Source organism: Xyrauchen texanus, chromosome 45, assembly GCF_025860055.1.
Source record: "Xyrauchen texanus isolate HMW12.3.18 chromosome 45, RBS_HiC_50CHRs, whole genome shotgun sequence".
Lineage (NCBI taxonomy): Eukaryota > Metazoa > Chordata > Actinopteri > Cypriniformes > Catostomidae > Xyrauchen > Xyrauchen texanus.
The window spans coordinates 25,586,376-25,604,409 of record NC_068320.1 but is presented as its reverse complement, the minus strand read 5'-3'; the positions used below and the strand labels follow the sequence as shown (position 1 = coordinate 25,604,409).

The following is an 18,034-nucleotide window of genomic DNA, read 5'->3' as shown; positions in this document are numbered from 1 at the left end:
GACCATAGCTGCAGTAAAGCATGCGACTACCACCACAGCAGGAAAGTATGCAACAATGACCACAGCTGCACAAAAGCATGCAAATAACACCACAGCAGTAAAGTATGCAACACTGACTACAGCTGCAGCAAAGCATGTAACTACCACTACAGCAGTAAAGTATGCAACAATGACCACAGCTGCAGTGAAGCATGTGACTACCACCACAGCAGTAAAGTATGCAACAATGACCACAGCTGCACTAAAGCATGCGACTAGCACCACAGCAGTAAAGTATGCAACAATGACCACAGCTGCAGTAAAGCATGGGACTACCACCACAGCAGTAAAGTATGCAACAGTGACCACAGCTGCAGTAAAGCATGCGACTACCACCACAGCAGTAAAGTATGCAACAATGACCACAGCTGCAGTGAAGCATGTGACTACCACCACAGCAGTAAAGTATGCAACAATGACCACAGCTGCAGTAAAGCATGGGACTACCACCACAGCAGTAAAGTATGCAACAATGACCACAGCTGGAGTAAAGCTTGCGACTACCACCACAGCAGTAAAGTATGCAACAGTGACCACAGTTCACTGATTGGTGGATCTTGCTCTGTTGGACCATGGGTAATGTAGTTGTTCACCAGGATGTCCGCTACAAACACAACTTTTAAACACTGAAGTTGAAATAACGCAAATGGATGGTTTCGATGGCTGGCTTCAACGAAAGCATACACCATCGATGAACAACCTTGAAGCTCATGGTAGCGCTCTTTAATTTATACGTTTTCGTTGAAAAGTTTATAAGTTTTCGTTGAAAATCAATTAGTCTATGGAAAAAATGTATGGGATTTTAACTTCCGGAAACAGACTTTTGCAGACTGTTCTCTGATTGGTGGATGTTTCTTAGCAGGATCATGCGTAATGTAGTTATTTAAGTTGAAATAACAGACTTATGGTGTCAACAAAGCATATCCAATTGATTAAATAATCTCTAGACTCAAGGTAGGTCTGTCTTTGAAGGTTTATGATTTATCAGTAAAAATAAATTCCTCTCTGGAAACAATTTGTGGGATTTTTAGTTCCGGAACCAGACTGTCTTTAGATGGCAGTCCCACTGCTGAGAATCCCGGGTATGGTAGTCATTGGTAAGGGAAGTTTGACAGATGGATTAATTTTTCTACAGCGACATGCTTTGAGGAGCTCAACGGCCAAATAATTCTAAAGTATTATATTAGAAAACAGACATTAAGACGCAGCTCACGTCAAGCTACACAAATGTTGTTAAATCCAGTCATTCCAGATTGTTCGATGGTCCACAATAAACTGTGTTTGCACTGCTTGAAGCTGTTTATAAGAGTATGCACAACAGGGTTGCATAAATACGTTCCACTCTATTTGTGTTGTTACCTGTTCAGAATACATTTATGAGGAATGATGCTGAGCAAAATTGTGACATTTAAAAATACATCAAATTAAAGTAGTCCTCAGGTGGGCTATAAAATGTGAAAAATATATTACATATTAAATATATAATACTCATTTATAATCAGCATTGAAGAGTTTTTATAAATGTAACAACTCAAAGCATGCAACTACAGCTTTAAGCATCACTTTGTTAATAACAAGACCCAAAGTGAACCCTCCTATAAGGTTTGTTTATCTGAAAAGGTTTACTGTAACACAATGCAAACTTTCATATAGTATACAGTACATGCAGTGGCTCATTAATCATTTATGAGAAGAGACTACACAAAATAAGACAATACCCTTGAGAACAAGATTAAGGGGTAAGAAAACTGTTTTTATTACATAGTAAATTCAAATGAAAGGAACGTTTCTGAGTGAGAGAGAAAAAAGCATAATGCAAACATGAATTAACAATCTCATATCAAAGCATCAAAGTTTTTGGCTCATTGCACAATGGACACACACATCTTGACAGCCTGATCTCATGAGATTTACGTGACAATGGCAGCCTTTTTGCTAATCAAAATAACATGCTTCATTACACGTTTGGCTGCAGTTTCCCAGTGAAATGTCCAGCGGGGCCAAAAGCGAGTGAAATTATGTTGTAATAAGACGAGATTTTTAAGATGTATTTTAGATGGATGTTTTAATGAGTGAAACGTACCTTCCTAACCTAAAACGTTAACCTAACCAATAGTGTCCTAAAAGATAAATGAGAGGTGAGCAAAACAGACATCGTTAGCCTTAACCAATGCCTAAAACCTAACTGATAATTTTTGTAATCTTTACTGGGGTCCACTGATAATGTTATTATTTCTATTTATTTATTTATATATTTTTTGCATTAAAACAGTCATCATTTAGTAATATCTGATCATTTTCCACCCTGTCTCTGGCCCTCTGACTGAAATGCTGGGTTTTGGCATAAGCGCCTCCTTAAACCTTCAACATAAACGCCCACTGTTATGACTGGCTAACATTGTGCAGCTACTCAAATACAGCCATATTTAAAACTCAATCAGAAGAGAATGAACAAAGCTCCAAAACATTATAAAACTACATTTCAGGGGTTACACAAAGCCCACATCCAACACATTGCATCCAAATATATTAAACTATTCAACACAACTGCGACACTCAGCACCATAAACTATCAAACAGTATTGACATTTAAAATATTCATGAATGCCGCTGTTTACTCAGTGTTTCAACTGCCCCATCCTTCAATAAATGTTCCTTTCCAAAGCTTGAATCATATTATGACTGGTTCATCAAGCAAACCAAGCTGATATGAGCCGAAACAACCCACAACACAGTGAAATAACGTGCACAAATAGGCGCACTGAGGCACATCAAATCTGTCAAAGATGTCCATCTAGTGCATGTGTGCATTTGCCAACAATAAAAATAGTGCCGATGTGTGAAAGAACACCTCCATGATGCATTTCTGCTCAAAACAACAAGAGGCAGCAGCTGAATGAAACCGAATGGCTTCAGCTCTTCAGAGTTGTAACTTGACAACGAGTGTTTTAGAAGCGGCAAGATACAAGACAGTGCTCAAAGACGTCTGTCTAGTGCATGTTCATATACCAAAATAATTCAAAATAGTCCAGATGGGTCTCCTTTGGTATTAGGAATAGTTGGCCACACTTGGCCTGTCTGTCCTAAGCGCCAGTGGGCGGGACCAAGGGTGCAATGGCGCATGTTGTAGGATGTGAAAATTCTAATGGGCTACGTATCATGATATCACACACAGATTTAAAAATGAGAAGTTTCAGAAGGGTGGTATCTATAAATGCTCTTTTTAGACTCAGGAGGAAATTTACAGTGTGTTTTTTATATATGTTTTTATATAAATCACTGCTAAACTAATCTTTAGGAAGTAAACAATTAAAGGAATAGTTCACCCAAAAATTAACATTCACTCATCATTTACTCACCCTCATGCCATCCCAGATGTGTATGACGCTTTCTCTTCTGCTGAACACAAATACACATCTTTAGAAAAATATCTCAGCTCTGTATGTCCATACAATCCAAGTCAATAGGGGAAAAAACTTTGAAGCTCCAAAAAGCACATAAAAGCAGCATAAGAGTAATGCATTCGACTCCAGTGTTTAAATCTATGCTTTTAAAAAGCGATATGATAGGTGTGGGTGAGAAACAGTTCAATATATGAGTCCTTTTTTCTGTAAATCTTGACATCAGCAGTCTCCTTGGCAATCATGATTTCAAGCTTGATTATACTTCCCAGGGCCATCTAGCATGCTGCAGACTCTACTAAGCATAATCGAGCTGGAAATCATGATCGGTCCTGTAGTCTGCAATTGCAAGATTAGATCACTTCTGAAGACATGGATTAAACTACTTATGGATTACGTTTATGCTGCTTTATGTGCTTTTTGGTGCTTCAAAGATTTGGATCCTGTTGACTTGCATTGTATGGACCTACAGAGCTGAAATATTCTACTAAAAACCTTCATTTGTGTTCAGCAGAAGAAAGAAAGTCAAACACATCTGGGATGGTCTTATGATGAATAAGTGATGAGAGAATTTTCATGTTTGGGTCCCTTTATCTTTTTGAGGTTTTAAATTTATGATTTTACTTTGGGATGTGTGACAGAGCTCATTTCATGACCACCGGTGGGAAAAGCAATAGTTAAGAAAATGACAGAAATCTGAGGTAAATTTTGTTAAGGTTATAAAAAAGTAAAAGTTAACTTAATGCTGTGATGTGAAAGAGAAGAAAATATAAACATGTATTCCAAATACTTTGTAGGTATTTTCTAGAGAATCATTTTTCCTCCGTCCCACTTTACCGGTACTTCTTCAAAAACCTGGGATTTGGTCAAAAGAGGGTCTTCAAATCTTCTTTGATTAAGGTAGAAGACATCCTAAGCTTTCTTCAAAGGTATAATGTCATGTAATGTGGCATTTGGATCATAATACAAATTGTCATGTAAAATTTCCAAATGTGTCCCACTTTGCCCATGTTCACCCTAGTAAAAAAACTTTTAAAGTTTTTGTTTTTATTTTAGTTAATGAAAACTTATTTTAGTTAGTTTTCATTTTAGTTTTGGTTAACTGTAATAACACTGGTTGGCATGAGTGTGTAAAAGTAGGTTAGTCTGTAATAAAAGTGTTCAAATGTGTAGTTTTGCAAACGGTGCGTTACAGTAGAAGTGTTTCGATATCATAACATAGCAGTGTGAGTGCTAGTGTGAAAAATAAGTGTTGATAAAGTCTTAATCAGCTGTTGTAATCGTGATTTGTGAGAAAGTGAATAAAACACACAGTTGTTGTAGCACCATTTCACCAGCTGCAACATGTTTAAAGTGGCACATAAAACTCAGTTTGCAAAAATGTAGTTATTGAATTGAGCCTAGGTTGCATCTTGAGCACCTTAAGGAATGATAGTTCCTTTGTTTGATCGTTTTGCCCATTTTTTGCAGCCATTACATTTACAAATCCCTAATCCTAAATATAAGCGATAATAATCCTCAACCAGCGATTTTTAACACTGATTATACAACAGTTATTTCCGGTCCTCAAATCTGATTGGACGAGAGACATTCCATGTGCACTGATGGTGTGACAGCATCAGCACTCGGACGCTTCACTGTGTGTATCACTCCACTTGTGTTCGTGCCGTTCTAAACTAAATTGTAAGAGCAGTATATATCTGTTAGGAGTGAAATTACATATGTTAGCCAGCAGGTGGTGGCAAAAGATCATATTTGTGTGTAATATGAGCCAGTTGGTGATGTAAAGTGAATCCGTTAGTCATTGTTTACATAGAACAGCGCTCCATGATCGCTCGTATTACCACTACATTACTTAAGCTAGGACATTGTTTTAAACGGCTTTAAATGAACAATTTCAGGATTAAGGCTCATTGCAGCTGAGAGAAATGAAGGACTGTTTGATTACAGAACTTGTGGTGCTTACCGAGTTTCCACATTAGATACACACTGTTTAAAAATGACAGAGGACATCGCTGTTTCTATAGTGATCGACTCTTGCATGGCTACCATGAAATAGGGAGAAATACCCCCGCTTGGACGCAACAGGTGACACACACGCTCAGTCTCTCTCTCTCCAACACACACACACACCCATCAATCCATCCTTGTTTATCCAGTAACTTGTTAGAAACAGCACAAGCCGTGATACTATTTCTGAAGTGAACATTTTGAATTACTAACGGAGGCTTGAACGCATCATTTGTTTTGAACCAGCAACGGTAGATTCAGATCTGTCGCGTAATAAAGTAGTTCCATGCACAAATGCGTTTTATGACCGTACTCGGTTTATCCTAATTGTTTAAAATGTAATTGTTCATTGAACTGTTGTATATAAGCAATATCACACTCGCAGTCGTGCTATATGGCCCTATATCAGCACTGCTGTAATTACCAACGGCACTCGTGCCTGTGGCCAAATCACAGCAGTGCTGATGTAGGGCCATATCGCACTCTTGCTCATGTGATATTACTTAAACATCTCATATAACCAGCGCAGCTAACAATGTGCATACTGTATAAAGAAGCAGCAGTTATGGTGTTGTGTACTGACTCTTTCACAAGTGTAGCCCATTATTTGTGCACCTTTAAAAGTATGTTCAGTATACAGACAAGTATTTCAATGTTATCAGGTCAAACTGAAATCCATCCATCTTTCTGCTCAAGGGCAGTTTGTGCCATGCACCCTCATAATTACACATCTAATGTAATAACCCTTATGGGAGAGAATTCAAACGCAACCACAGACAACACAACATCTACACACAAATGAATGTGCTTTAATTGCTAGACTCTTAATCCTTGGTAACCCTCTTTTTTATTGCATATCTTCTCCTTGTTCTTCTCTTAATTAAAATTCCTTTGCATTTGTTCAGTTTTGGGCTGAAATAATGGAACATGCATCAGACATATCGACAGTGTTGAAGTTCATCTAAAGTGTCTGGAGAAAACGTCCAATGAGTGCTTTTATCCAACAGCATCATATACCACAACCAGTCAATCTTCTGGTCAATATTGAAGCCCTCCTTCAACAAGCTTTGAAACTGCTTTAGCCATTTTTACATGTCTTTGCATTGGGGGCTTGATGTTGCATGTAAACTAAGGTCTTTTCTTTCATTTTGTAAGTGTTTGTTAAATTAAATGGAGCAATTGCTTGGGGAAATATAGAAAACACCCTGAAGCAGTTCACGAGAGATTAGACGAGAAGAATGAACAAAAGATCTGACATCTGTGGTATTGCAAGGCATTCAAGAGAAAGTAGATCTTGATGTTAACTAATGATCTCAATTAAAGCCATTATAGAGGAAATTGCTTGGAAAACAGAGCCGAACCATTAAAAACCAAACACTATGTAATGTTTTACACATTCTATGTGTTTTCATAGTTAACGTCTATCATTTAACGTTGGATGTGTATAATATCTGATCAAATATATCCCACATGCACAAACAGTAATCTTATGTGTGTTCGCATTCATTTTAAATGTGTGTCGGGCTGTCTGTGTATGAGTCCCAGGGTAATGGAGCTGTCTGGCTGAGCGGCTGCTGTGTATAGCTGATAGACGGCTCTCCAGCGGTGCTAATTAAACCTTACACACCTTTATTGTCCAACATTCAGACTGCGTATTGTAGGCATGAACCTTAACAAAGATTGTAAAGGCAAGCATGGCCTAATATGCACACACAAACATACAGTAGAGCCTTACGTAATTACATCTCCATCGATTAATGCATCTTGTATGTTGTGATTACACTGACCTGGTGCTGATTTATTGACATGATTGGGAAAAAAACAATAGTTTTTTGGAGATGCCTTATTCACAACCACAGATATATAATGTCTAATAAGAAAAACAAGAAAAAAAGTTCATTTTTGGCTCAATTTGTTGATTTTCAGCAGTTTTGTATGCTTAGAATGTATCATAATCTATATCATATGAAAATGTTAAAACTTTTCTTCACAATGATACCAAACACTTGACCCTCGCAGTGTTGTTTGATGACACGAAGAGTGAAAAGAACACAAAGGAACATACTTATTATCATGCTTTAGAAGCGGAGAGAACGGGATATTCAGTAGCTGTACTGCCGAATAAGCCAAAAAGGTCTGTGCCCACAGAAAGACCGGCAAAGGCAAAAAACTAGAGTAAACATCAGTACGGCATACACAAGGTGGAATGATTTGATGTAGAAAAACCTGAGCAGTGATGCTGATGTTGCTTCTTTTTTGTTGGATAGGTAAGAAATGATTCATTGTTTAGACCACTCTCTAAAATAGTATCAGTGGAGTTTACAGAAAACTCATGCAAATTTCAATTATGCAATGATGTCAATCAACGTATGGTAGTAATGGACAGTTTTCAGCGGCATTAACAAACGCAACCGGAAAGCAACATGTAATTTTCTTTTCTTTGTTATCACAGCTATAGTGAGGGTTGCCCATCTATGAAACAGCATGCGTCTTCATTCACTTAGTGCAAAGTATCTTGGCACAGAGATTGTTGTGGATATTGTGTAAACCCTGACTTTGGTTGCTTGGAAACAAAACAATTGTTCGTCAAACACAGTGTTCATTGACATGCAAAAACAATTAGAATGTTTCTTTATCATGGCATTCTGTATCGCTTGATAAATGAGGTTTATTTTATGCTAAGCAATTCTCTAATAAAGGTAATAACTATCTTTAGAAATTATGTGAAATGTAGACAGTCTCCAAAGATTATTGATATGAGGGACAATAGTAATCTGTTCTTGACTGTAGTTTTCTGTTCGCTTGAATTCTGACGTTTGATTTTAGGCAAAGCAATTATATGTTAGTAGTAATAACTTTAGAAATTACCTCAAATTCCGACATTTTCCAGATGCAAATGATATTCCAGAGCTGGCAGGGGCACCAGAGACAATCATGAGTTACAGTAGAGTTTGTTAGTTTTAACCAGTCTGGTCATACCTTCCAGCTGTTGGACGTATTGCTGCCATTTCAGTGGGTAAACGGCCAACAAAATGTTTTGCGTCAATATTAAAACCATAGTCAAGCAAATATTCATACATGCTCCAGGGAGAGACAAGAATATCAACTCATTATAAAGCAATAAACAAGAAAGGGTAGTGATTATGACTATATTGATTCCAATTCAACATAATTACTAAAAGGATAATCAACACGCCTAGAGCTTTTCCTCTCTGAAAAATGGCCCAATAGGTTATCAGTGTTATGTTGTGTTGCTGTGCATTGTGTGAATTGCTTCTTTCACTTCAGAAATTCCCTTTACCAAACACTTCATGTATAAAAGCTCAGGTTTAGTTGATTGATAAATCATAAGGATCAAGTTATAGGATCAGTTATAACATTGCAGAGTTAACGGGGAATACGAGAGGTAGTGGAACATGCTTTTGGATCAATGAATGTTGGTGTACACATGTAACAACTTTAAAGATGATGTGCTGTCTTAATTTGGAAGTGCTCTTTATCAACTGTAAGCCTTTCTACTCGCCACAGGAGTTTTCCTCATTTATTCTGGTGAGTGTTTACATTCCTCCACAAGCATGTGTAAGCACAGCGCTGAATCAGTTGGCTGATCAGATAACAGACACAGAACAACAATACCTGGACTCATTATATTCTCTGCAATTTTAACAGTGCCAACCTCACCCTTGAACTCCAAAATACAGACAGCACATTACATGCCCCACCATAGACAGAAACATACTGGATCACTGCTACAAAACATTAAATGATGCATATCGCTCTGTCCCTAGAGCAGCTTTGGGACTCTGATCACTGTCTGGTTCATCTTCTTCCGAGCTACAGGCAGAAACTTAAATCAGCTAAACCTGTTGTAAAGACAGTAAAAATATAAACCAGTGAAGCAGAGCTGGAACTTCAAGCCTGCTTTGATTGCACTGATTGGAGTGTTTTTGAAGCTGCAGACACCAACTGGAATGAGCTCACAGATACTGTAACATCATATATAAGTTTCTGTGAGGATATTTGCATTCCTACTAGGACTTAGTTTGTCGTGGTTTACAGCAAAACTCAGGCCACTTCATCGGGCCAAAGTGAATGCTTAAAGAAGTGGGGATAAAATCTTGTATAATCAGGCTAAAAACTCACTGACAAAGGAAATTAGAGTGGCTAAAAGAAGATACTGAAAAACAAGTTTTCAGCTAATGACCCTGCATGAGTGTGGAGAGGCCTGAAAGTCATTACCAACTACAAGACACCATCCCCCAACAGTGTAGGGAATCAACAACTGGCTGACTAACTGAATGTGTTTTACTGTAGATTTGAAAAGCCCAGTCTCACACCCCACACCCACTCTGACCATCACTTCACACAAACACCAACACCTCCTGCAACCACTCTCCTCCCCCTTCCTACTATTCAACCTGTACTTAAGATCTGTGAAGAGGATGTGTGCCAGGTATTCCGGAAAAAAGACAAGGAAAGCATTGGGCCCAGAGGGTGTTTCCCCCACTTGTCTAAAAGCCTGTGCCAACCAGATGCCCCAATCTTCACACAGATCTTCAACACATCATTGGAGCAGCTGCTTCAAACGCTCCACCATCATCCCCATCCCAAAGAAATCCAAAATCACAAGACTTAATGACTACAGAATCATTGCTTTGACATTTGCTGTCATGAAGTCATTTTATAGGCTGATGTTGGCCCACCTGGAGGACATCACTGGACCCTTCCTGGATCCCCCTCAATTTGCTTATCCTACAACATCTGGAAAGACCAGGTACATAGGCAATGATCCTTTTGTGGACTTCAGTTCAGCTTTCAACACAATCTCCAGACTCCTGACAAATTTTCAGTCACTCCCCACAAGCTGGAAGTAGTTTGCTACATTTACAGTGTTAAACATTGTTACATTGTTAAAGAAAGCAGAAATGCATCACAACCAGGCTGTGAAAAGGGTCCATTGTAGAGGATGAGAGTTTAAGAGATTTAGTGCACATTGGAATGAATATGCAACCTATGGGGAAACTAGTTCTTTCAATTAGTCAACCTCCCAAATAGAGTTTGGGAAATGTATAATGTTACTTCAATTGGTGATATTTTAGTGCATTTTTATCTTAATACTGTCGAAGGCTTTGTTTGGAAAATGTTAATAAAGCATTATATTAACATATAACATATTGTTTTGTTTATATAAATAAATGCTGTAAAAGTATTCATTGCTGTTTATGTTAACTATTGTTATTAACTTATGTTAACAAATGGAACCTTATTGTACTAATGCGTTACCAACTTATTTAATTGTATGGCAAAATCTGAATTGTTTGATCGCTTAGAGTGACAATGTCACCTGCTTATACCTGCTTGTTACAGCATCTATACTAATATCCTTTTGCAGTTTACTTTCCTCTCTAATTGCACTGCGGTTCAGCTCGCCTATAGAGAATAACGTAAATACTCTTGAAAATGGACACCTGTTAATTCACACACATTTGATATTCATAAATATGTTTGATGATGACAACATAATGCGGGACGCGTGTTGAGTAGCGCTGCCATTCAGTATGCCATGAAAGATGGTTGATGTCTCACACTCCATCTTGCCTCTGCCCAAGATCCCACTGAAGTCATATTGCAAATGACAAGCAACATTCATAAGTGGCAGAAAAAAAAATAACTGTGCATAGGCTTTAGTCAGCTGCATTCAGGTGTTTGATGGCTCGATCTGAATATCAATGTGGCTGGCAGGCCTCCATCTCATTGTTAAATGAAAATGAGAGGGGGAGCGCTAGCACAAATGCACTAGCCAAATTGCTATGCAGCTAGACTCTTCGGCGTTGAAGGGTTGATTAGAGCAAAAGACAGAGAGCTCAGAGTTTCTGGGTTTTGAAGAGTATCATTTAACTTCAGCCTTGACTCGACTTCACTAATAACTCATGGCAGCACACTTGTATATACCTTTGATAATTCAATAAAGTCCTGAAATCTGCCGTTTGACTTTCAAAACCTCTGGAATACAGATTCAGACCTTCTATAGATCTTATCCATTTCTAAATAGTGATAGAAAGTTATTGTTACTTTGCTAATTTCTCATTCTAATCTCCTCACAATCATTTTTCCTTAAATTTGCATTCTAAATCCTTTTTTGTTTTTGGTGCAAAGTTTGCGGGATATATTAAATGAAGCATGACAGAATGTTTCTAATCGGTGGGCACAGATTTCACACTGGCCTGGCCGTTTGTTCATAACCCCATAATCTCCATTTCTCTTCCTAGAGATCTGGGATTCATCCTTTATTTTCTTCCCACTCGGTTTTCGTACATCCATAAAGGAAATTCCATTGTTCACCTCTCACTCTTTATGAAATGAATCTCTCCCACCCATCTCTGCCGATGTCATTTCAAAAGGCATGCATGGTGTGTGCGTGTACTGTATGTCAAAGAAACATCCAAATAAATACCTTCCTGTCTTTATATTATGCCTTTGGCAGCGAGCTGTCAAGCGCACATTTTGTGTCAGGAAAATACATGAGGGTGGTTTGCTTTATTGCATGCTTACCCACATACAGTCGAAATATGACACTGTACAAATTAACTAGAATCATATGACAAAATTAAATATATAGCTGGTGCATATTGACAAATATATAAAGTACCATTTTGGACCCCCCTTCATTATTTCTTATTTCTATTTTCCACATTATAGTATACTAGTAAAAGGCACTCATTGGGCACTTTATTAGGAACAACATGGTCCTAAAAATGTTCCCAACATGGACTTCTGCTGTTGAAGACCTCCGCCTAAAGGTTCGACATGTTGTGCATTCTGAGATGCTATTCTGCTCATTACAATTGTACAGAGTGGTTATCTGAGTTACCATAGCATTTCTGTCAGCTCAAACCAGTCTGGCCAAACCAGATCAGCAGTTACAGAAAAACTCAAAACAAGTCCGTCTGGCACCAACAATCATGCTGTGGTCCAAATCACTGACATCAAATTTTTCCCCATTCTGATGGTTGATTTGAACATTAACTGAAGCTCCTGAACCGTATCTGTGTAATTTTATGCAAGTAGGTGAAAAGCGTGGATGTGCCATTCAAATTCATCATCTATCATCTCAGTTGAGCAGCACAGACAGTTGTTCATTTATTTGCTTTGCCGCCACCTTCAGATATAAGCACTTTATGTTATGCTTTCTCTGATTCCACTGTTTAATGCCCTTCCATTCAACACTGTAAGTTCATTCAAATTGAATCACGCCCGCTACTACAAATGGCCAAGGTAAGCATGCATTCCAAAATAAGTAAGCCAATCAGAGGCTCATTCCTTCAGTCATGCTATCTGATAGCATGGTCCATGCTATCAGGTCTGATATGGGGTTCAGGTGGTAGAGCGGGTCGGCCACTAATCGCAGGGTTGGCGGTTCGATTCCCGGCCCACACGACTCCACATGCCGAAGTGTCCTTGGGCAAGACACTGAAACCCAAGTTGCTCCCAATGGTAGGCTAGCACCTTGCATGGCACCTTATATAAGTGCAGACCATTATAGGCTAGCGTTACGTTTTGTGTCAACACGTTCAAGTTCACGTAACTAATGAGTTATTATGCACTTAAATGGATATCTGCAATGTAAGCACAGACGACCTATGCAGATTTGGCAAAGAGAGGTTATCGAAACTTCAACAAGTGGGCGACTATTACAACAAAGTGACATTCAAAGTGATTAATTCGCACGGATTGACGCATGGATTTTGTGTAAAGGTATGTTAATGTATCTATTAAAACTCTGTGTTATTGGGGGGCCTGGGTAGCTCAGTGAGTAAAAACACTCACTACGACCCCTATGGGGTAGCGACTATGACTACAAGGTGGGGTAGCGAGTTCGAATCCAGGGCGTGCTGAGTGACTCCAGTCAGGTCTCCTAAGCAACCAAATTGGCCCAGTTGCTGAGGTGGGTAGAGTCACATGGGGTAACCTCCTCATGGTCACTATAATGTGGTTCGCTCTCTATGGGGCACATGGTGAGAACAGCGTGAAGCCTCCACACGCGATATGTCTCCGCGGTAAAGCGCTCAACAAGCCACGTGATAAGATGCACGGATTAACAAATTTAGACGAAGTGGCAACTGAGATTCATGCTCCGCCACCACGAGGGCTTGGATGCATTGGGAATTCGGCATTCCCCAAAAATGTTATCTGTGATTTATCTATTGATTCTAGGTCATTGTTTCTGGTTAGTCTGAGGCTATTAAGTGGTGATTGTTTCCATTGACTGGTGGGCTCAAAGGCAACAATTTATGTCAATAACATTTCCACGACAATACACTCACCTGTATAATGCATTTTGGGCACAGCGTTTAATAATGTGTATTAAAAATCCTTGATGCTTGCCCAGTCTCAAAGCCCACGGCACGTGCCTGGTGTACAGGTGTTTCTAAGTGCTCAGTGAGTGTATGTCGCTATTAGCCTCTGCCATTATTGTATTATATTTTAATGAAGCTACAGTATGACAGTCTTTATTGTAGGTTATCATTTAGAGTAAAAACAGTAAAACACAGGAGTAAATTCAACCTCTCTTATCTCCATGAAAGAAAAAGAAAGGGCCTTATGAGATTCGTTGTGGTGGAGGTAACTGAAAAGATTAAGTAACATATTGGAGTTCAATGGCAGTGCCATCCAGTCACAGAGTGCAAGCCTGATTTAATTTTAAAGTTATCAGTGGGTATTAGATTTGCACTGAACATCCACTTTCAGCAGAATATGGAAAATTACATTTAACATGCTACATCAAGTGAGGAAGGATTTTATTTCAAAGGAGTGGGGAAACTAATTAATTCAATGACTGTGACATCCATCTAAATGGGAAGGAGACCCTGTTGCCTTTGCATTACATATGAATGGCTGGTTAAAATGGATATTTAATGGACAGTATATATGGTGGATGATAAACGGGCGCAAAGTGAAGGAGGCACCTGAGCTATATCTAGAGACAAGGGCAGAATCAAACCAGCAGTGCGTAAGTCGGGACATAATGATGAAACTAAGGCAACTACTAGTCAGTTCTTAATTTAAGACACAGTGAATCAGTCATAAAGTACTGCATAGTATTAAAATATGATATTTACCTTTATTAATCCAATAACCACCCTTCAAAATTGTAAATGGAAGTGTTAAAAAGCCATTCATATCAGTGTTATCTAGATAATGTTCAAACCGTCTTTGTCTGGCATAACCGGAAGCGGTACTTAAATGCATTTCCATTGAAATATATTACGCACATTTTATTTTTAATAAGTAAATATAATAAATAGCATATTTAATAGGGCTGTCAAACGATTACATCCTATGACGATTAATTAATCGAATTTTGTCAAATTAATCGCACTGAATATATATATATATAAATTATAATACATGCATTTTAAATGCAATCCATTATGCACACAAGTTAAGCATTAAAAAAGACAACCCAAAAAGTGGCTTTAGAATGCAATATATTGTTTATTTCCATATTATTGATCATAAGCCTATCCTTGGCATACAGTTCACAGCAATCAATCAGTTTGAGATTTATTTAAAGGGCTTGTCTAAGGATGCATCAATGTACACATGCGTCAGACGGACATTTTTGGAGCATCTCGGTTGCATCAGAAACATATCTGTACCGTTTTTAGGTCACTGTGTCAAGATAAACAAAGTTTGAAACTTAGAAAAACAAGTCTTGAAATCCCTGCGTTCGGATTTGCACTCCATCACTCCATGTGCACATTTTTTTGTTCTGTCTGTTTGCGCTGCACATTGCCTATACAGCCAGTTTCGCTTACTGCCCCCTGGAGAAAACAGGTAGTACTGCATGCTTGATTTGATCATTTGTAAGGAATATTCCTTACTTTGGTCCGGAGACATGATCATACCTGTCAACACTCCTGTTTTTTCCCATGAGTCTTCTGTATTTCACACCCATCTCCCGTCCCCCTCCCATTTTGTTATTTCTCCCGGGAAACTCCCGTATTTTGTATGGTCCAAACTTTGTTATATGAATAATCACATCAATATATTATTCCAAGGTTGTCCAGTTGCCAGATCTTGTATGAAGCCTACTAACACAATCGACACATCATACAAATTTCAACCCATTTGTGACCTCAACCTGGCAACCTACAACCCAGTTGTGCTGTTGATGTCTGCGCAGGTAGTAGACGTGGGAAGTTGAACACTGGTCAAGCAACACTGGTATATGGGAAGATAAGACTTAGGTGGTGCTCCGGTGAAAAAAACAAAACATTCATGTAAATATAACAACAGATGGACGGAAGAATTTAATTTCATATCTCGGAGAAATATCAACAATGTAACTTGCGCAAGGCTGGTGCAACCGGCCCCAGAATATCATACAGACTTGTTAGTGGGCTCTTTAGACAAGCAACCATCCATAACATACAAGCAACCAAACAAACCACCATAGCAACCACATATCGATGCCCAAATAGCCATTCAGAACAACCTTGCAATGCCCTAGTAGTAACCCCGAACCACGTCTGTGACTGATGTCTGGCTCATCCGCTGTTGTGCATGGAGCGTCAGCTTTCTGCCATCAAGTGTGAGCTGCTTCCTGAAGTGGAGTGGGTCAATACGTAGTGCTTTGAGTACTGTAGAGTTTTTAACCCGTTCAAACATACCTAATACGCAATACATCCATCTAATCAAACAGTGCAGTCATTGATGAAGTGATCTGCAGCAATAAAGTGGCCTTAAGTCGTTAATTTTCACAGGCATGCATCATTCTCCAGCAAAAAAACTGGTTTGGTACTAAACTTCATCCCAGATTTTCCCAATCTATGGGCAGTTGCATACAGCAGTAGACCAACACCAACAAAGACCAACGTTAACTCAACAGGGCTTCAGCTAAGAGCATCAAACCTGTGCCATTATGCAAGCACAGAATACCGTGATGATATCAAGTTGACTTAATTTCCGCCAAAGTAGCTCTATCAGTCGAACTCCGAAAACCACTTTGCGTGTCAAACGAATGCGCTGCCATGCACTTGTGTATTTTTCATTCACAAATCACAGTTGGCAGCACACCGAGGTGGAGCGACATTACCTAATTGCTTTCATATCATCTCTGATTTTAACACAATCTTTTTGTTGAGGCACGGTGTGGCAGACGCAATCATGTCTAAAAGTAAAATGAATAAATGTGTGTTATGAAAGCATTGCTGCAGGCGAGCTGCTTTACATGTGAACATCCAACCTCCCCGAGCACGACTGGCTTCAGTAAAAGAGACGTAGCAAAATCAGTGTCATAACAACCACCAGTCGAGCATTTTAGTGACTCTGTTAGACGAGTCATGCTGTTGGCAAATGAACAGGATGGGATTTGATGGAATGAGCTCTCCAAATGGTGCCGAGACTACTAAAATGATGTGCAAAATTTGACACACAGTACATGAGGACATTAAACAAGAAAAAATGAGTCACAGAAACACATTTCATTCAGTGGAAATGGATTAAATCATGAAAGTGGGCATTACATACCACAATAGAGCCAAGTTGTTGGAGAGGAGGCGTTGAAAAATAAGAGGGCTAAGTGATCAGGTCAGCCAAAAAAGAAAAGTCACATCGTGTCCAACGTGTATCGGGTTACTTGGCGAAAATCTATCCGTGTCGATTCGTTTATTCTTAAGCGGTTTATGAATGTACATGGATAAAGAAAAGCCATTTAATGTGTTTACATGACCACACACATTGTCGGCTTCATAAGTACAGCCGATGTAAGAACATGCATGTAAACACGCTTACCGAGAGCATTTACATGAACACCAATATACTGACAGTAATGAAAAATTTGCTTTTTAAAAATTCAACAACATAAGGAAAATGTGTTTACACGACACTTGAAATCATCTGCTTATTCTCTGATTTTGACGGCACAACACTTGCACAAACTGGATAAGAACACAGGTAAAACCCAGAATCTGAGCAATAGGCAAAAATTTACCTGTCAATCATTTAAAAAATGTATCGCATAGTTTATCTCGATTAATCAAAGATTTTTAAAGTGTTGAAATTTGACTTTAAATATCGTTTTTTTCATGTCAAAATGCATTTAATACCTTCTTAGAAAAGAAAACAATATGTAACAATAAATTGCTTTATTAACATTTTCCAAACAAAGTCTTGCACAGTATAAAGATAGAAATGGACTAAAATAGCACCAATTCATGTAACTTTAAATGTTAAACTCTAAGTGGGACTAATTGAAAGAATGGGTCTCCCCATGGGTTGCATATTCATTGTAATGGGCATTAAATCTCTTAAACTCTCCTCCTCCAGAAATGATTCACCCAGCAGACTGTGGCTATCCACTTTCCTACAGCAATCGTAAAGCCACGTTCATGATCCACGTCAGGGCGTCAACGCTAGCGGCAAGTGCCGCTTTGAACGCCACATGAAAAGCGCTTGCAGACAAAAACATCTCATTCTGCGTTTTGGTGATTGTTAAGACTTGATGTGCTTCTGTGGTAAATAGGCTGAAAAATACTTGATTTCTATCACAAGTCCCATCTATGCTTGTTTTGTACATCCAT

The 18,034-nt window shown here is 38.7% G+C and overlaps 1 pseudogene; it reads right to left on the bottom strand.

Moving 5' to 3' along the window:
• The window catches only part of LOC127637646 (metabotropic glutamate receptor 8-like), a 249,579-nt pseudogene that overhangs the window by 157,701 nt on the left and 73,844 nt on the right, over positions 1–18,034 (bottom strand).